We start from the raw sequence: 21703 nt of genomic DNA, 5'->3' as shown, positions 1-21703 counted from the left end.
TCATCGATCATCACAACCGGTCAATAGCAGATGCCATCTCCTGGCCCACCACTTCACATTAGATCACCTGAACATCAGGAACATCCACCACACTTTTGTACATTGACTACAGCTTGGCATTCAGTATCATTAAATTAACAACAAAGAGTTTGCTTCCGGAACACTTTTGGGTATATTTTTTGGATGTTGGACCTCTGATCATGAAAATCTTAACACATACTGTTTTTAGATATTTTGTAATTTCCTGTTACGTTTTATGTCTACTCGTATAATGCCCACAAAGCAAGCTGTTTTGGTCTGTCCAGGAATGCTTGGACATGCACTCAGTGCAGGTGCTTTGCAAATGTTGTCTTAGGTCTGGGCATGCTTAGTCTAGAAAGATGCAGACAGATGATAAAACCAGCTCACATACACGGATGCTGTGCATTACATTGATAAAGATTGAATACCTGTTGATGCACATGCTCTTCAGGCAACAGAATAGTGAGTGTACTTAACAATAGCACTTATGGTTTTCAAGAGGATTCTTGTTAATGTCACAACAGCTGCAATACATTGTTATATTTGTGGCAGAATTCCATAGGTTAATTTAATGTTTCTCCAACTTCCTACATGATACTGCAAATTTGAAATAATTTTTGTGTTCAACTTGAGGATATCTGTCATTATCCCTATTTTTTTTTAAGGAAGCAAACATTTTGGAAAAAATTTGTTCTCCAGTGTAATCCGACACAGGGATCTGGGACACTTCATCCTTCTACAGCTGTATCTTCTATTTCCTCATTGGCAGACCCCAATCAATGTAGATTGGCAACATCTCTTCCTCCTTGCTGACTGTCAAGCTCAGGGTCGATGTGCTTGGTCCCCTGTTTGGGTCCAATGCAAATTTATAAATTTGCTGAGGACACCACCTTTGTTGGCCAAGTACAGGAAACCATGAGCCAGAATACAGGATGAAGATCAAGAATCTATTGTGTTGTGCCAGATATGCCACCTATGACTGTACAGGTCAGTACAACCACACTATCCACAAATTTGTTGATGATACTACAGTAGTGGGTTGTAAAAAAGGGGCACAAGTCAGCATTCAGGAGGGAGATTGAAAACTTGACTAAATGATGTATGAACACATCCTTGTGCTCAAAGGCACTAAAACCAAGGAGGTGATCACAGATTTTAGGAAGGGAAAACAAGAGGTGTGTGATCGAGTGATCATGAGGGAAATCAAGAGGTGGAGAGGATGAGAAAATTTAACTTCTTGTGCGTCATTATCTCGAAGGATCTTTCCTGGACCCAACACACAAATGTTATCATGAAGAAAACATGTCAGCTCCTTTGCTTTCTCAGGAGTTTGTAGAGGTTTGGTATGACATCGAAAAATTGACAAACTTCCTCAGATGTATAATGGAAAGTGCCGACCAACTGCACCTCGACTTGGTATGGAAGCACTAAAACCTCTGAGTGGACCGTATAGTACATTACCGCCAAAGCTCTTCTCACCAGAGAAAATCTACCCTCAGCAGAGAAAATCTACTGGGAATGCGGTCATCAGAGAACAGCAGCGAGTATCAAGGATCCACACCACCCAGAGGTATAGACTTGAACCACCAGGTTCAGAAACCGTTGCTACCCCTCCACCAGCAGACTCCCAAACAACAAACTCAATCAGAAACACATTTAAGGACCCTTACTTCACACATTATTTATTATTGCATATTTATTTTCTGATTACACAGTCTGGCTACATTTCTCTTTTGTATATGCATCTGTTCTTTAGTAGTTTTTTTTGCACTACCGTTAAGTAGAAATTCTGCCTGGCCCGCAGGAAAAGGAATCGCAGGGTTGCACGTAATGTCATGCATGTATTCGGATAATAAATCAAAAATTTGAACTTTAGAACAATATCTTGCTCTAAATATCAACAAGAACAAAAAGCACATTGTGAAAAGAATGGCAGGGAAACTATAAATCCGTCTACATTGATTGGACAGAGATGGAAAGGTTTAGAGCAATCAAGTTCCTTGAAGTCCATACATCGGAGAACTATCCTGGAACCAGCACGTCACAGCAACTAGGAAGAACGCACACATCAACAGCAGCAGGTCCAGAGTGACACAACTTATCCCTTTTAACACTGGATAAAATAAAATACCTTGATGTTGGTGTGACTGCACATCTCACCCAGGGGAGATAAACAAATTAATAGCAGTCAAAAATAATTCAGAAAAAAGAAATGAAAATAAATTTAAATACTGCTTCAGGGTGACCCTGCTTGAGTGATGAATCATTTTGGTAGTTCTGCGTAAAGTATGCAGCTCATCATTTGAGAAAATTGCTTCATCTCTGGACTCGACACCAGAGCAGGAGGTTGGAGGTAGCAGCATATTCCTCTGGCTGGTTCCTAGCACTGCCTGATTATGCAGAAGAATGAGCCAACACATATTGCAATGGGCAAGACCACCTCTGGGGAGCCACTGCCTAAGAGCAACATGATCTTACCCACAAAAAGAATAATTTCACATTTAAGATTTATATCTATTTAAGAGGCTTATTGGCAATTATAAGTGAAAATGGAAACTGCTGGAAACACTCATGCAACATTCATGCAAAGGAAATGTTAACATTTCTGATTAAATGGTGATTGACGGGGATGAATGAAACAAAGGGAATCTCTCTGATAGGGTAGAGCAGATGACATAAGGTGGTTTCACACTGGCAAAAGAACTTTATAACTATAATTTTCTCTATTCACTGCACTATGTTTTTGTTATTTCTCCATTCCTTGCACTATTTGCCTATTGTTACACTACTCCCCACATTTATTTCTATGTCAATAGGCTATTGCCCTACCTACTGTACTAGTTGGACTGCTTGGAGAACACGCAAAAGAAAACTTCTAAATGTATATGTGACAATTTAATACCAGATTAAGCTTTTTGGTGAAGTGAATTGTTAAAGGTTAGCATGTGATCATGTCCAGTAGGCTTGGTTGCACAAGGAAAAACAGATCAAAGCTTTGCATTGCATATGATCTAGACCGAAAGAGTGAACCAATGTCAAAGAATCCAACACAGTCTTGCAGACTACAAAGTGCCCAGCCAGATGAGGTGTTCTTCCTCAAGCTTGCTTTGGCCCACAGTATAACAGTTCTGGAAGCCACAAAGCTCAGAGTAAGAGTGGAAAGTGGAATTAAAATGTCAGGATTATCCCCAAAGACTGAACACAAACACTTCAATAATCACTCAATGTGCAGTCCAGAGGACACCACATTGTATAATTGTTGATAAATTTCTTTGTGTCACATAGTTATAAAAGAATCTGCTTTGATCCAAAGTGACAAAGTTCATCTTTTAAAGCTTAGTACAATATCCTATTCAATTAGCACCACAGCTACATACAACTGAAAATTACATGGTGGCTGATGCATTCAGAATATTTTAGCTTGCAATATACTTCAAAACTTGTGCGGTAAATTCAGTCATTTGCTCTGATAATTCAGTCATTTGTTCTGGTACTTACACTCAGCCCGTAGTAACAAAATGCTAGCAAAATCAATTCCTTTTTCCCCCCTCATATGAACAGTCTCAGAGACCACAAAGGTCTGTATTATTTTTATGAGGAGGTTCATCCACACTACTGAGAATATAAACAGAATGGATTGATGAGTAATGAGATATTTACCTTGTAAATTTTACTGTGGAATGCAAAAGGTTATTGTATACTCCAGGCAATGTTTCAGGGTTTAGAACACCATTTCCCTCAAGGGAATGTTGCAACAGAATTTGGATTTACATTTATATAACTTTCTGCCTTCCGATACCCTTGACATTGAGAAATACAGCAAATGCTGTTTAATTCTGGCACAATCCATTCCTCACAGGACAGGCAAACCGGTTTTTTCAGAATAGTTACAACTCAAACTCTTTGCCAAAGAAAAAATCTTTATTAATCAGTGCAGTTTTACTGCTTGCTATATGATCTGGAAAATTGGAGTCATGCCTCACAACTCAATACACAAGAGTAAGTGGTAGGAGTTTATTGGGTTGCTGTAGAACAGTGCCATTGGCTTCATATTGGGGACTTTATTCCGTGGCATATCCTGATATTAATGTTCAAGGCCGTGGAGTTAGTACTGTAAGAAACTGATTTAAATTAGATAGGACATTGAAGCTATTGCCAACTTTACCCCAATTTACTGCAGCAGTATAATCTCTGGAGTAAATTTGGAATTACTACAATTGCAAAGGATGCACATTATTTTATTTTTTATGATTTAAGTGTTCAGGATTTTACATATATTAAAATATAACTGAACATACATCATCACTGAGAATTTCATATTCTTGCCTGTGCTTGCAGGTGGAATTCATTCTTGAATGGAATAAAAATCTGAGCTGTCAAATGAGAGGCTGGTGAGTTCTTCATCTCTCCTGTTAACAGTTGATGATCAATTTTGATGATTGATACCCACCACAATGGTTTCTTTTGATAAAAGAGAGACCAAATAGAAAACTCTTCCAGGATATTGAATTATATCTGTGGAATAAAGGCAGCACCAATATATTTTAATTGACCAGAGGACAATAAAAGTTTATACTGAACTGAATGTCGATGGGGCACCTTATTATAATCCAACTGAACACGAGCAAGTTAAATTACTTTATAATGCAAATAAGAAATTAAAATGATTTAATTCAGGGATATTTCTAACTGTTTCTAGATAGCATTTGCAAGGTAGCTGACCAAAGGAAAAACATTTTAATGCAGAATATTACTTTTGCTTTAAATAAACCACTGAGCTCTCAGTGTGAGCAAATACCTCAAAAATTCTAGCATCTGCAGTCTTTCTTGTTTGCCACTCTACATTTTCTACCCACCTTCTGAACATTAGCACCAAGCATTTTAGAACATATACCTTCAAATACCAACAGACAATTACCCATGAAAGCAAAGCCTGAACCCCCTAACTTGGAAACATTTGAGGGGAAAAGATAATATATTTATCAATCTGTTCACCTTTTCTATTCTAGTCTCTTAAATTACTAGCCAAATCTTCTGCAGCTTTAACAGTATAACAATGCCTGATTAACTGAAATTACATTTGTTCGCGTTGGTCTTTGAACAAACTGATACTTTTGTGGATTCAACTACTTAAATTACAAGCAGACCCTTGACTTTGACCTCTGTAAAAGTAACCAAACAATGGCGATAATATTGTAATTCTATAATAATTTCACATATATTATTAGCTCTAAAGTATTATGTAAACAGAGACTTTATTCAGTTATAAAGTCCAATGAAAATTTTTTTTCAGTGAGATGTTGAAAATAAATCCTGAATACTAAAACCTACTATTTAATCTTGTGCCTCCAAGTTCAAAGGTATCAGGTCAGATGAGTTCAGCAGTCAATGTTCTGCAGGCCAATTAATACTTTCATGGAGATGCCCCTTTGTACCCGAGGTGTTCTGAACCACTCGTCACATAAAGAAAGGATTTCCCTGTGCACCACTGTGGAGGGAACTCATTAGAAGGTCCCAAATGTAAATATAATTTTGATGAAATACGGAAGAGAGTTAAAAAAAAATCTATAGATTAGTAAGCCTGGCACAAGTAGTAGAAAAAAAAATGTTGAAATCAATTGTTGAGGAAGCGGTAACACCTTGCAAATATAAATAGGAGTGGATGAAGTCAACATGGATGGATGAAAGGAAAATCATGTTTTTCAAATGCTATTACTGGAGAAGGGCTCACAGAAGACCTCTGATGAAGTGCCAGACAACAGATTATTGAACAAAATTCAAACATATATCATTCCAATTAATACTGTTCTCTTTCCATTAGCTAATTATCAGTCCACACAAGTGGTGAGTAGACATAAATAGGACATTTTTGACTTGAAAAGCTGTGACCAACAGTATGTCACAAGGATCAGTGCTGTTCATGGTCAATAAAGGATTTGAATCAAGTCATTAATCATAATGCATCCAAGTGTGTAGAAGATCGACAACTAGGTGGTAGTGGGCTGTAAGTGTGTAGAAGATCGACAACTAGGTGGTAGTGGGCTGTAAGTGTGTAGAAGATCGACAACTAGGTGGTAGAGGGCTGTAAGGAGAATGAAAGAAACTTCAGGGCACAAACAAGAAGGAGCCTACTGTGAATTTGAGGAAGGGGAGGCATCTATCCACAATGATGGGACGGAGGTGGAGAAGGTTAGAATCTTCATATTCTTGAGGCCAGATATTGGAAGACCTCTACTAGACCCAATATTTCAAGGCAACTATGAATAATGTGCACCAATGCTTCTACATTGTAAAAAGTCTGAAACATTCATGTGTCACAGCATCGATTTAATTTAAACATTGTTAATAATCTTTATTTTCCGATGATGTCCAATTGAAGCATTATGATTCAATTTTTTTGCCAACTAAAAATGCTGCATTTAATAACTTGTTCACCATCTCTAAATCCATTTGCCTTCCGAGTCCACTTCTTGTTTTCAAATTTGCATAAAATGCATCTGTTCTCACCTATGTCCATTGCTTCATAGTTATCGATACTCAAACTTTTTTCAAATTTTTAATTTTTTTTAAATAAATACAGTACAATGAAGGGAACGAAATTGAAAATACGTTATCATATATATTTTTAAAAACTTCGAACAGTATAAACTTAATTCCCTCTCCACTGCACTGGGGTAAACAAACAGCCCACTACCACCTAGTTTTCTACACACTTACAGCCCACTAACCTACTCTATTTAAAAAAAACTAACCAAATAACATCTAAGCAGCTTATCCTGAGGGTTACATATATTTTGTAGCTTTTGATTCATACTGTGAATCAAAAAGCAAAGCTGAGACCATATCTCATCTGGAAGAGTGAGAATATCAAAATCACATTAAAAACATTTACATCAAATGAAAATAAGACACAAAAGGTAGCCATTTATCTTCGAATTTCACCCATGAATCAAACACATGATATCTTTTTTTTCTGAACTTAAAAAGGGCATAATAGGAGAGAACCATTGAAACACTGTAGGAGGTCTAGAGTCTTTTCATTTGAATAAGATGGCTCTTCTAGCCAATAATGTAGAGAAGGCCACAATCCTAAATAGCAATTTTAACCCCTAAATCTGTGGAATTATCTCTGACAATCTTAATGGAACTGAAGTGTAGATAGGGACAAATTAATTGGAGAAAGTTCTGTTTTTTTTATATATAAAAGTTTAACTTGTATCCAGAGAAAGAGCTGAATTGAGAAAACACCGCGAGGGTAGATCTTTCAGGATCTGAAATATAAACTAATAGGTCATCTGCAGACAAAGAAATCTTATGAGTTACTCCATTTCTGACAATCCCTTGAACCTCATGAGTGTCACTAAGGGCTATTGAATGGCAGGAGGAAACAGGAGCCCCTTGGGGAAAACCTACGCAGACATGGGGAGAACGTACAAACTCCTTACAGACAGTACTCGATTCAAGCCGCAGTCCTGATTGCTGATGGTGCAAAGACTTTGCCCGAACCGCTACGCCAATCATGCAAACAAACAATTTTGTTTGTGCCAAACTGCCCTGAGGAACGAGTACAATTAATTGATGTAAAAATTGTCATGCAGTGTAAAACCATCATTTTGATTAACTGAATTTTATGTCGCACTACACACATGCACAAAAAGAGGTTTCTTTCGTGTGTGAAATTTTGCACTCTAACTTTTTATGCCCCCTTCCTCAGTCCTTTTGGATTGAGAATTATCTACTTCTAATCCCAACGAAAAGATTGAAAAATGGAGTAAGTGGCAAGAATGTGTCAGATCCAATTTAACTAGATTGATGTGAAGTTATCCACCTTGTTGAATTACTTGGGTACTTTTTTTAAAAAACAAAAGTTGAGATTGAGTAATATCAATGTTCACACTGAAAGCTAACATCCACCTTCAAATGGGAGCATAAGTGACATGTTGGCCTTCACTGTAAGAAGATTTGTGGAGAGTACAAATCCAATTACAGAGGTTCTTGGTCAGATGGTTCCTGGAGTAATGTGAACATTTTAATCTCAACCTAAATAAAAGGAATTATTCCACTTAAAAAGGCCATTGAAGATTCACAAGATTGATTTGGGGTGATGGTTTTGCCCTCTGTAGTAAAACTCAATGCTTTCAGGGAAAAAAAAAACAGCTTAGAAGAATGAAAAGAAAATTTATTGAACTTTTAAAATTACAAGATTTGACAGCCTGGAAGCAGAGAGATGTTTCCCCATTCAGAGGGATCTAGAACCAGAGCTCACTGTCTCATTTAGCACTGAAATGAGAAGAAAGTTCTTCATACAGAAGGATGCTGAATATTTGGAATTATTTAGCCTCGAGGATGATACACTCTCAGTCTTAGAATCCTTACAAAACAGATAGCAGTAAGGTTCTGGATATAAAGGGAATGAATGGACATGGAAAAAGTACATCAAAATTACATCAAGATAGAAAAATCAATCGTTACTTTAATGAATGGCAGAACAGGCACAAATGGCCAAATTATCTATTCCTGATTATGTTTCTTATGTTCTTAATGTAGGACCCAAAGATTTTGCTACAGGTAGGAATGAACACATCTTGTAGGTGGCTATTCTTTCACTCCTTTACATCAGGTTTCCACCAATGGACTCCAAATTTCAATGCAATTCCCAATGTCTCTATTTTATAGTAATCGTGGCATAGAGAGAGCTAAGAGCAGCTTTCCCATGTTGTACAATCATTTTGTGTTTAAAAAAAATCATATCCCTTTTAAAATTCCTTTCTCTCATTTTATACACATGATGTCTAGTTCTGATTCCTTTAACATGGCAAAAATATTCTGACCATCTTCCCTATCCTATGCCTCTCATAATTTCATATATATCTATCAGATTATCCCTCATGCCAGGGAAAACAACCCAACTGATCGATCCAAACTTTCCTCATAAAAGTCCTCCAGCCAAGGAGGCATCTTGGTGCAAAAAAATATTTTTCCTGCCATTACCCAGCCTTTTAGGATCCAATTAGCCAGCTCACCTTGGTTCCCATGTGCCTCAACTGACCAGCCTACCCTATTGGACCTTACCAAATGGCTTGCTAAAGTCCATATCAACAACTGGAGACACAAAAACCTTCAGGCATCTCTCCCTTTGCTTCCCATAAAAATTAGTGATAGATCACACGTGGCCTTGGAAGTTTATCAATTCTCTCTCTAAAATGCTGTGAAGTACCTGTACTGATGGTAGGTCGCCAGTATCTCTGAAATTTGCCTGAAATCTGATGAAAGGCAGGTTTTGTTTGGATGATGTACTACTTTATCACAGGTTTCCACATATATTGCCAAGTGAAATAATTATTTTGAGTATATCTGCCCATCCTCATGGTTTACATTTTCATTTTATCATTTAGATTGAAAAATGAACAAGAGATAGACTCCTTGTCCCAACCTGTACTATTTCGTACTGATGTGCTCACAGTCTATGGAGGGAGCAGTCAAAGGTCAGAAATATGCTAGTTAAAATCATGCATTGTTTCATGTTGTGATGGAAATAAGAATTTCAAAAGTTGAAAGAATGTGGTACAAAACTCAGACGGGGAAGGCACCACATAATTAAAAGTCTCTGTGTACAAAATTACAAAAGCTTTTAAATTGTGGGTTTTATCCGCCACTGTGATCCAAAATGATAAATGCCTCAGAACATGACTTTTTAAAACCTTGATTACTCCTTCTCACATTCCATCAATGTATAAAAAGGTCTTTAAAAAACATTTCATTAAGATGCAGCCTTAAATTAATGTATTTTCTCACAGTAAAATACATAACCTATTTATCGTTTAAGCAGCGTTGGATTTCAATTCACGCAATGAATTCTTCCTCAACTGGAAGTAGGTTCATTCAAGTTAATGCATGTTTAAGGAAAGCATACATTCATTTATCCAACCCCAGGTGTCTCCATGGAAACCAGAGAAACTAAAACCAGCTGAAACAAATAGATTTACTTGGTTCCTTGGTTACTAAAGCTATTATTAACATGAAACCATTACATTTTATTCAAAGGCCGACACTTTTATTGGAAGTAGTAGGTTTCTATTGAAGGCATCCCAGTGAAAACAAATGATTTTGTTTTGAAATCAATCCATTTCTGCAATGTTGAAATCAGCCCATTGCAAGTTTCGACTGTCATATTTTCTCAGGTAGTTTTATTCAACAATCCTTTTAATAATTGCAATGTTATATTCTGCAATATTCCCCATTATGCCTAGTATCTTATTATACAATTACATTGAAATAAGGCAAGCAGGATTAGGCCTTTTGGCCAATGTATTTTTCTCTTCCTCAGTGGTAATCCTCCAAAGTTTTGATGATGAGTCAGTGAGGAAAATACCACACAGCTCTTCAGAATAGAGAATTCCAAAGATTCAACACCCTACAAGTGAAGTGAGCCCTCTTTAATTCATCTCTATTTTGCAGAGCACCAGACCTAAAATAGTCTTTTATAGTTGGTTTCTTGACATACAAATTCAATTTGAAGAATTTATCCTCCGTACTGTTGATTTGCTCAGTCCACATGGAAAGTTAAATTCCTCATGAATATTAGATTCAACTTTATTGGCTTTATATTTTACTTGGCACAATGACAATGAAATATGATGAGCATTCAACCTGAAATTTTAAAAAATTACTATATGCAAATAACTACATGTAAATAAAAACAAGTGCATTCAGCAAGCAAACAATTATAAAAGTACTGACAGTACAATGGGAGTGCAGGACCACTCAGTGCTGTGATTTAAGGTTCAGCAGGGTCACAGCATCAGGTAAAAAGCTCTTCTTGAGCCTGCTGGCTTGAGAGTGAAGGCTCCTGTAGCCACCTACTGGATGGAAGGAGAGTTTAAAAAGTCCATTGTTAGCGCAAGTTGCATCCTTGATGATGCTCTTCACCCTATCCAGGAAGCGTTCCTGATAGACCATCTCAATGATGGGCAATTGAATGCCAATAATCCGTTGGGCACTTTTCACCACCTGCTTAAGTGCTTTATAGTCTGATATGAGACAATTGCCATACCAATGCTCTCAATGGTACAACCATAAAAATCCATCCATCCCCACAGGAAATAAAAATGCTGTTACACCTTTTTTGGATGGAAGAGTTCATAGACCAGGAGAGATTATCAGAAATGTAGACACCAAGGAATTTAAAGCTTGATACACATCCCACCACAACTCCATTGATATAAATAGGGGCACGAGTGTGGCTTCCAGCATGCCTGAAGTCCATAACCATCTCCTTGGTCTATTGAGTGTTAAGTGCCAAATTGTTGTCAACACGCCATGTGGCCAGGTGCCAGACCACATCCCTATAGGCCATCTCATCATCCCCTCTGAACAGGCCAACCACCATAAGTGTCATCTGCGAACTTGATTACGGAATTAGAACCACACACAGAAACACAGTCATAGGTGAAAAGGGAATACAGGACACAGCCCTCGGGCACACTGGTGCTGAAGGTAAGAATGGAAAAGATTGTCTAACTTAACAGATTGGGGTCTGTTAATCAGACAGTCCAAGGTCCAATTGCAGAAGGATGAGCTGATACCAAGCCGGAGAAGTTTGGCAATCAGTTTGGAGGAGTTCAGGAATCAGGTGAGATCCAAGGTCCAATTGCAAAATTGAATGCCAAACTAAAAATCAATGAACAGCATTCTGACGCAAGAGTTGAAGTTGTCCAAGTGGGTGAAGACAGAGTGAAGTGCCATGGAAATGGCACCCTCAGTCAATCTGTCACAACAGTGGATAAATCGATGAGAGTCTAGGGTGATGGGAAAAGAAGATTTCAAATGTGATGGAACCAGTCTCTCAAAGGAATTTGCAATGACGGGGGGTGAGTACAACCGGATGGAAGTCGTTCATATTCTTGGCAGTGGGATGCTGCGGCACTGGCACAATGGTGGCAAGCTTGAAGCTTATGGGAACAATTGCCTGGGCCAGGGAAAGATTGAAAATGTCCGTGAAGATCACGGCCAACTGTTCTGCACAGACTAAGCATATGGCCAGGTATACCATCCGCACTACCTGCCTTCCATACATTCACCCTCCTCAGGGTGGCCCAAACATCCGAGATGGAAAGTGAGAGAAGCAATTCATCAGGTGGAAGGTTCACTTTGAAGTGTCCTCCTTGATCTCTCGATCAAAGCGAGAGTAGAAATAATTAAGCTCCTCAGAGAGAGAGGTACAGCTGTAAGAGGGCACAGTACTAGATGGTTTATAGTCTGTAAAGATCTATACACCATGCCACATGCAGCCAGGCACCCAAGGAATTAAAATGCACTTTGATCTTTTGTTTGTATGAATGTTTTGCCTGAGAGATTCCCCTCCTTAGTTTAGCCCTGGCTGAGATGCAAGTCTTCCAGTCTACAGATCTGAAAGCTACATCTTTGTCTTTGAGCAGAAGGCAAACCTCACTGTTCATCTATGGTTTTTGATTAGCAAAATTGTTTTTTTTGTTTTTGTGGTGTCACTCTATCCACACACTTGTTGATGTACTCGAGGGCAGAGATGGTACATAAATCAGTATCAATCTGAGAGTCTGTGGTAGCATTTGCAGCAAACACTCTCCAATCTGTAGGTTGAAAATCTTGCTGAAGAACAAAGTCAGCCCCCTCAGACCAGATCATAATAGTCTTCATGCGGGTTTTTTTTTTTATATAACGCATTTAATGTCTGGACTGTATTTGGGAAAGAGAAACAATGAAAGAGGGACAGACTGTTCCAGGTGAGGGAGGGTAGTGGTTTTGTAAGCATTAGTGACATTTGTATAAACACTATCGAAGGTTTATTTCACCTCGTGGTACATGATACATTTTGGTAAAATCTTGGAAGCATGATTGCAATGATCAAAATCCCCAGCCACAATAAAGGCTTCGTCTGGATACAATATCCGCAGCTTGCTGATAGCAGCATTGAGGTCTTTCATGGCTACTTTAGCATTAGCATCCGGTGGTACAACAACTACAACAGCAATGATACATGTAAACTCTTGTGGTTGATAAAAAAAGGTCCACACTTAATAAACAGATATTCTAGATCCAGAGCAATAGGTATCAGCAAGAGTTAAGGCACAATGATTGATTCACATTGATGCACAAACCATCCCCACTACTTTTACCCATCACTACTGCCGCTCAGTCAGCCCTGAAGACCATGTGTTCTTCCAGTTCCACCACACAGTTTGGGACATTACTGTTTAGTCATGTCTCCATTAAAACATAATATTGCAATCCATAAGCCTTCATTGTGAGGGTCCAAATCCTCAGTTCACCCAGCTTGTTCATGAAAGACTGAACACTGGCGAGAAAGATGCTAGGTAACTCTGGCCAGAGTGGATTCAGTCTTAGCCCAGCACGCAGGTCTCCGTGCTTCCCCCATCTTTGCTTATGGTCTCGACATGAGAAACAGACCCTTCCAGTAGGGGAGAGTTGAATATGTGTCTGGTGTCCTTACCAACTCTAGAGGTATTTGGTCAAAATTTAACGAATAATCCAAACCTGTATTATTACATTGGTAATTAACATCCAAAAGTGACTGTCTGCTGTAGATGTAATTTGCATAGCTGAATCGAACAAGCATGCAGAAAACAATGCTATTTTCTAAAATCCCGTAAGACATTGAGCTTCGCAATCTATATCCGCCACCATCTAAAATCTTCCTGTATTGTATGGACCATTGTTATACATATCTAATTTTCTCAATTTGACCATGCATTGCATTGCAACTGTTATTCAGGGGTTTATTCACAACTTCCCCCATTTTTTTTTTTTACTCTATGCTGTTTGTCTATCTACCTCACCAAATTCAAAATATTCCCACTCTCTAATGAACCAAGATATTTTCTAACTACTGTATAGGCATCATTCCTATCAACACTAGCCACTTTTGTTTTTACCTGCCCTTTCTAAATGTCAACTCCCTTTTGTCTTCCTGAAAGCACATTTCTGTAAGAGCAATGAGATCATTCCTTTTTAAGACTACTTGTCTCATCAAAACATCCACCTATTCTAGGCCACAGAAAGTATTTAAATATAATGCATTTAAAGCTGGCTTTTTAACACTTTTCCACACACTGACCCAATCTGATGAAGCAGCAGAGAAGCCACCTTGGTATTGACTTATTTGCTCAGTGATTCCCATTAATATGCTCACTCCCTCCTTGCAAACCTGGCACAAAATCTCTGTTTAATGGGTCCCTTTCAGAATTGCCTTCATCCTGCAGTGAAGCATATTTAAACCAGTCTTCTTGTATATCAATGCCTGTGCAGAACCTATGCTTTTACCTTGTATGCTAAATGCTCAATATAAGGATTCAGTTCATAACATATTAAATACCTTCCATTCATTTCTCAACCAAGCCAGGCTTGTGTTGACCAAGCAGAGACACTTAAACCACCAGTGGTCAGTGATCTCAGGCTGCTTGAAGCTGTGAGGACTAAAGACAGGAACATTTGGACTGCTGTGAATGACCCAACAACTAGATAACAACTGGTGTGTGAAATTGTGCAGTGTCGATTGTATGCGCAAGTCTCCAGTGCAGGAGAGGAAATTGCAGAGTTGTGTGTAAGGTGGGCAATGGGTGTTGCCAAATGCTGTTCAGATAGCCATATCTGGTCATTGGAATATTTCAACTTGAAAACCACACCCCAAAAGATGTTACTGTAGTCTTTTGAGTGAACCTGGTTAACAACAGCCAAACAGGATGCTCCTGTGGCAGTTGCTCCCAGCAGCGCTACGACATGAAACATGTCCACACAGCGCAAGGGTGAACCAATAACTGAACTTTATTGGAATCTTTTTCGCTGCTTTAAGGGGACGACCCACTTCCTGTCTGGGGTGCATTGGTCTAAGGGAGTGACGTGAGTGCAATGTGGAGTCACTGCCTGCCCAGAAATGCACAACAGGAAATGGTGACATCTCCCAGGCAACGCGTGTTGCCAAATGTGGGTTTCTCCCGAGAAGGGGGACCTGCACCATTTTGTCTCAATCGACTGGGGCAGCGATTCAGTCCATCTAACTGCTCTATCGCTCAGCCCACTACACTTCTATAGTTTATGTGGAACTCTATTTCCCTAAAACTAACATCTTATTTTTCATCTTGATAATTATCCCAGGAACAGATCCCAAACTGGTGACTTATTTCGTGATATTCAGCAGTGTCAGGAAAATGGATTACAATCCTACTTTAGCAGGTACATTCCTGCTTTAAATAGACCAAGGGAGAACTGGTCAAAACGGAACTCAGAATTAGTGCCCTGATCTCTGGCATGCTTGGGCGAGCAGACTGTTACAGGGCCAGATTAAAGTATTGTGGGACCTGTAGCATATATTATAAAGGGGCCCTAAATAGCTTTGGCTGGCACATATGTAGCCAGGGTGAAGTGTGATGTAGTGCACAAAATGCCAGCTGGCACATACGCAAGGGGGGGGGGGGGGAGAGAATGCAACCGTGGTGCCCTCCCAACACCCCACCCGAGAGAGTTTCTGACGCTGACCCTGCATGTCTTCCATTTCAGTAAGTTTTAAATGGTCTTAATTATTCTTAAGATACAAGTTTTCTCAGATCACTATATATTCAATGATTATATCATTGATGAAAGGTTAGAATAATTTTTGCTACCATCCTTTTAAGATTTCATATTTCCCACCAATTCCCCCAACCCAAAAAGCCATTATACAACACTGATAGTTTTACTTACATATCTAGGGATCAATTTCAAATGTCAAAAGTATTCGCTCTAGAAGTGTGCCCCAATACTTTTGTTCAGACTCCATTTCTTTTAGAAGTTGGGAATCGACAAATTGTGCAGCGGCTACGAGATACCACACTCCCATCGTCTGTGGTAATAACCTCGATTAAAAGGTGATAATTGGCTAAAATCACTAACCTTTAACCAGGATCATTACCACAGACGATGGGAGTGTGGTATCTCGTAGCTGCTGCTGGAAACAAATGTTTAAGTTAAACACCCAGTGGTTCATAATTCATAGTGCAGAAAATAACTGAAAGTCAGCAAGCATTCAGCGCAGGGCCCTTGAAAATGTGAAGCCCGCCGCATATGTTACTTTTGCTATTACGTTAATCTGGCATTGGCCCAGAAATTTAAATAGCTTTTCTCATCTGACTAATACAGGCAGATGGCCCATGTATCAATTTGCCAAAGTGCCTTTCAAATCAAAATATCCTGTTTTGCTATAATATTATGCACAGACACTACACATCATATTTGCATTTTAAAACTTGCATTCATCATCATCAGGCACTTCAATGTTGATTGGTCATCTGTAAAAGAGCATTCAACTCCTTTTGATCTGGGTTGATCGCCTTGTGATCAGACAACTGATTCCCACAATTTGCTTCACATTCAACAGTGGAGATTATCTGAGGCAACTGGTCTGCTTTTGATAAACATTCTTGCAAATGTACAGTTTATCTCTATTTAAAAAGCTGAACATATTGAGCTATCCTCAATATGCAACTCAATTCTAAAATGCCTTAAAGAAGAAATGTTCCTGTGAAATATGACAACAAACCCGATGCTCACGGCAACCGCTACTTTCTACCCACATAAAAATGTAACAAGTCCATCTTGTACAAAAACAATGGAGCCCATTTGGTAAATATTGCAACTCAAATGGAAAATTGAACAACGACTGATGACACAAGAGAGTCCGTCAAATGAGTTACAAGGGGCTTATATCTCATTCCAGCCAAAAATCGAGCACCATCTCAGATTTCAGTGTTCTCCCAAGAGTTGCCACTTCTTTAAGACTTCCATACAATTACAGAAAGGATGTGAAAGAGAGCCCAGATGTTTCTACACAAGGAGAAAACATCACTAAGTAACTCCTCCTCAGCTGTATTCAAATAATAAAACCAAAAAATACACTTTTTAAAACTGAAGAACGAGACAGAAAAAGATGGAAACTTGCAGAATAATTTTACTGGATGTTCCAGCAGAAAGCAAACTTATAGCTTTTAATAAGATATCCTTCTTGCAAACAGCTATTTTGAAGTCATTTCACATCCTCAAGATGGGAGCCAATTTTAAACAATGTACTTCGGAGGATTCATGAATTTCTTCTGGCTCAAAAATTAGCAGAGATGATGAGAACAGCCTAACATGCCGAGGGAAATCTCCCATTAAATTACTAATACACAAGCAGCTTTATTACTTGAATAGTAAATGTCTAAAAATGTCAACCAAAATAGTGGCCTTGTCCCATTTTCTCAATTTACTCTAATCTCATTTGGTTTTAGTCTTGCAGCTCTCCTCTTTCTGCTGGCTTATCCTGCAGCTGAGTTTGGGTAATATCTTCAGTGGAGGTTGTGTTGAGTTACTTAAATGCACCTGTCAATGATTCTATTGGGATCCGTTGGCTCTTAACTACTTAATGTCTAAAATACCTCAGATATCCACAGTCAGCATCCAGAACATCCAGGAGGTGCAATATGGGCATTTCTGACCATCTATCCCAGTGGCTCTCTGCCTATTTTTCCCCACTCACATACTACCTTAAGCAATCCTTTACTAAGCACAGAGCAAGTATGCAAGTGGAAAAAAATTGAGAAGCACTAATCTACCCCATTGCTAGAATCAAATCAGTCCAATGTTTGGAAGGAGGAGCAAGGAGTGATGAGGAGGGCACTGATTAACTAAAAGTTTCCAATCCATCCCATCCCTTCATCTTTACATCAACGATTGCAGCCTTTGAGCGTTGTTGATGAAATAGATCCATATTTTTTTTCCTAAGAATGACCATGGTTTTGGTCAAAAATAGCAAAAGCAAAGGAAAACCTTTTAACCTGCCACTTCGCCGATTTTCCTGCACTTCACCTTGATTTCCTTAAAATCCAAAATCATTGCTCTCCTTTTTTGAGTGTATTTGGCGATTAAGCCTCCTCAGCTCTCATGGGCAGAGAGTTAAAAATCCCCTTGATTATGAGATACCCCTCCCATCTCTCTCCTGAATAGATGACTCTTTAATTTGACACTGTGACCCCCTGATCCAGACATCCCAGCCAGGAAAAACAACATCCCTGTGGGAAATCTGTCAGGATGTGTACGGGTGTACAGTATGTTACAATAAGAGCATCTCACATTCTTCTCCACTCAAGGGAGCACTCGCCCAGGTTGCACAAATGTTTCTCACATAACAAATCCATATTCTAGGAATCAATGTACTTCGTCATCATATCCTTCCCGAGGGATGGAGAGACCCGATATCAATGGAGGGATCTGATATTTAGAGGAATTCTTAGTGGCGCTCAAGAAAAAATGATAAAAGTTTCAGTGGACATTGACTTTTGTAAGATTGTTTTTTTTTACATTTCCAATCTACTTCATAATTGAATTTTCAGAGGACCCCTGTGAATACACAACAGTTGAGAATTTTCTGTGCCATTAGGAGAAAGAAGGGAATCTGCTGAAGATAATACACCAAACTCAGCTACAGGATAAGCCATCAGAATGAGGAGAGCAGCAAAAATCTACACAGCTTCAAAATTCATAGAATCAAACAACGCATCAGCTACTTAGGGTGAAATGTGCACGCAAGTTCCACTTCCCCATCTGATGACATGGTGCTCTACAATAGGGACTGTTGACACCTGCTACCACAGCTGCTGCATTGCCTGTTGTAAAGGAAGTTTCTCTGTAATAGGACATCAACAACAATAATTTAGTCAATCAGAAGTAACAGTCTGTCCAGATACAAAACCAAGTCACAATTTGAATCCATATTGTTCCAAATGGGTTTCAGTTTTGAACCATTTGTGTCCCATTAGGCTGGGATCCAGGTAGGAAGATTCTAATCTGAAAAGCTAGTATTTGTAAAAACAATACATCATTTTACAAAGTACAGTGTGGGGCTTTGAGGTTTGGACATTGTAAGTCAACCCAGAGTCCAGAAATGTATTGCCTGAACAAACTTCACCCAGGAAACTCCACCACCATCAGAAACCTTCAGAATGTTTGCTCTGTTAAAGTCCAATTAGTATTGTGCAGCAGAACTCCTTAATATGACATCGGCACTTCACCTCATCACACCAAATGTCCTCTAATCCTGAATGGCAAGTCATGTCAAAACAAGCTTTACCCCTGCAAACTGCTCTCCATTAGTCATCTCCATTAACTATTAGAAGCAGAACTAAATTCATCCTTTGACTACGAGTCAGTGTCAGAATCATAGAACTACACAGCCTGGAAACAGGGTCTTATATCAGCCCTTTAGCCCAACCTGTCCATCTGAGCTCATCCCATTTGCTTGTTTTTGGCCCATAATCACTAACTTTTTCCTATCCATATACATGCCCAAATATCTTTCACAATTCGGAATTGTTCCAACCTCTACTACTTTCTCTGGCAGATCATTTCATATTTTCACTACCTCTGTGTTAAAAATCTCCCCTATTCACCTCAAACCCAAGCCCTCTAGTTTTAGATTCCTATCCTGTCAAAAAGGTTGTGAGAATTTACCTTATCTGGGACCCTCATGGTTTTGTATACCTCTAACATTTTCCCTCAGCCTCCTACACTCCAGAGTACAAAAGACCTACCCTATTTGCCTCTCCTTGCAATTATACCTAATATAGGAAATCCCAAGGTTACAACGACTGTTGTAACACACAAGGCAGAGATGAGCAAAAACCATGTGTGGAAGAGGATTGCAGAAACAGCTATGACAACAAAATGAGCAGGCACAGCAAGAACGGCCGCCAACTGGCCTCATTTGCTCAGGAAGACTACTCAGCATTCCCAGCTTGATCCAGCCCCTAATTGTTGCAGCTTTGCGGGGCAGGCGAAGGGGTGGGAGCAGAGGTAGGCACATGGAAATCTTAGTTTCGTGACAATCGAGTTTTTAGTTCTCTCCCTTCTCTCTACTGCAGTGCTGGTCTCAAAATAGCATTGGCATTTTGGCAATTGATAAAACTGTCAAGGAATCTGGTGTGCTTAATTAAATGCTGCCTGGTTCTTCCAAGCAACAGCAGGTAAAGTCCATCAAGTTTCCCAAGCTGCAATGTCTTATCTTTATCAACACTAGTCAATTGTTCTGTATTTCACAAGGAGGCAGCAAAATAAGTTAAAAACACAATGCTGGAGAAATTCAGCAGGTCAAACAGCGTGATTTAACTGATGTTGTTTCGGGCTTGAGCCCTTCATTAAAGGATGGAAAAATGTCGACAAATTGGAAGAATACCACCTGATTTTCTGTCTGGGCACTCTCCAGACAGATGGCATTAACATAGACTTTTCCAGTTTCCGCTCACCTGTTCTCCTCTCCCCATTTTCCCTTTCTAGCTCTCCTTCCTCCCTTCCCTCTCTATTCACTTGGCCATCTCTCCTCCCCTTCATCACTCCTGTCCCCTCCCTCCCTTCTCCACCTATTACCTTCAGCCTTTGCAACCACATCTCCCCCGCCCCACTCTTTTGTTCAGACACCTGCCAACATCTTTCTATACCTTGATCAAGGACTCAAGCCCAAAACATTGGTTCTGTATTTTTACCTTTGCTGTATAAAGGACACTGTTGACCTGCTGAGTTTCTCCAGCTTCGTGTTCTTACTTCAACCACTGTGTCTACTGATTTTCGTGCTTTACTTCCAACAAAATAAGAACTTGCATTCCTGCTCCCTTCTAAGAATTTACCTCTTTAAATCTATTCAGTCTTCTGGGTGCCTTCAGACTGCAATTATATTTTTGTTGGAAAAATCCAGGCTCCCTCATGATTTGAGCAGAGAACTCAACATGTACTAGAAATGACGACTGACTCAGAAGAGTTTGATTTCAATTGTACAAGCCAAAATTACCAGTCACTTTTGTGCTTGATTATCAAAAGGTGTAGAGACCAAAAAAGCAAATTTAATTGGTGTTATGTGGTAGATTTGAACTATTTTTTAATCTTAATATTGATAATGACCTTATTGTCATGTACATATGCACTGAAATTCTTGTTGCAGGGGAACAGGTCCTTTGAATAAAAGATCTTCAACATTGAATTTTAAAAGAGACACTAAATACAAAAGTTAGCTAGCAAACAAATATTGAGTTATCCTAGTATTTGTACTGCTATATAAGGTTTTTTTTAAAAAAAAAATACATATCCCATGGACATTGTATTTTTTTCCTCTTGCAGTGACATTTGGAATGGTAAATTATATGCATTTCTTCACCAACATTATGTCTGAGCTCTTTCTTGGAACTACTTCCTTTATCAATCACAAACTTCAAGCCAAATTTCTGGGAGGTATGAATGTCTCTTAAATGTCATATCTCTACTCTTCGGATAGTGCATCATTAACTAGAACAAAGCATTTTTGGTAATGTTTAATTGGGAATAATAGGCTTAATTAGTGCTATTGCCCCTCAGTTCCAGGGACCTAGGTTCAATTCTGACCAGAGGTGCTGGTTGTCTAGAATTTGCATGTTCCTCTCTGTACAAGGCAGATTTCCTCTGGATACTTAGCTTTTTTCCCCCCACATTCCCACTGGTAAGTTAATTGGCGAGCACAAATTATTTTTTAACCAGAGGTGAAGTTTAAACAAAATCAAAAGGGAGTTGATGGGCATGTGTGAGAAAGAACAACCCACAGGAGCACATTAAAATCTGGAGAGGAGCAACTGAAAAAAAAAATTCATACTAAAGG

The 21703-nt window shown here is 39.0% G+C and overlaps 1 protein-coding gene across 1 annotated transcript in view; it reads right to left on the bottom strand.

Annotated features, from left to right (window-relative positions):
- LOC138743366 (pro-neuregulin-2, membrane-bound isoform-like) overlaps nt 1-15837 on the bottom strand; it is a 254101-nt gene extending 238264 nt beyond the window's left edge. Inside the window, exon 1 of the mRNA XM_069898622.1 lies at nt 15757-15837. The gene's annotated coding sequence lies outside the window, so the exon portion shown is untranslated. The remainder of the gene's footprint in view (nt 1-15756) is intronic.
- Between the last annotated feature and the right edge of the window lie 5866 nt (nt 15838-21703).

The sequence above is a fragment of the Narcine bancroftii genome, chromosome 9, assembly GCF_036971445.1.
Source record: "Narcine bancroftii isolate sNarBan1 chromosome 9, sNarBan1.hap1, whole genome shotgun sequence".
Lineage (NCBI taxonomy): Eukaryota > Metazoa > Chordata > Chondrichthyes > Torpediniformes > Narcinidae > Narcine > Narcine bancroftii.
Note: the sequence above shows the minus strand (reverse complement) of the source record. Positions and strands in the feature narration are given on the sequence as shown.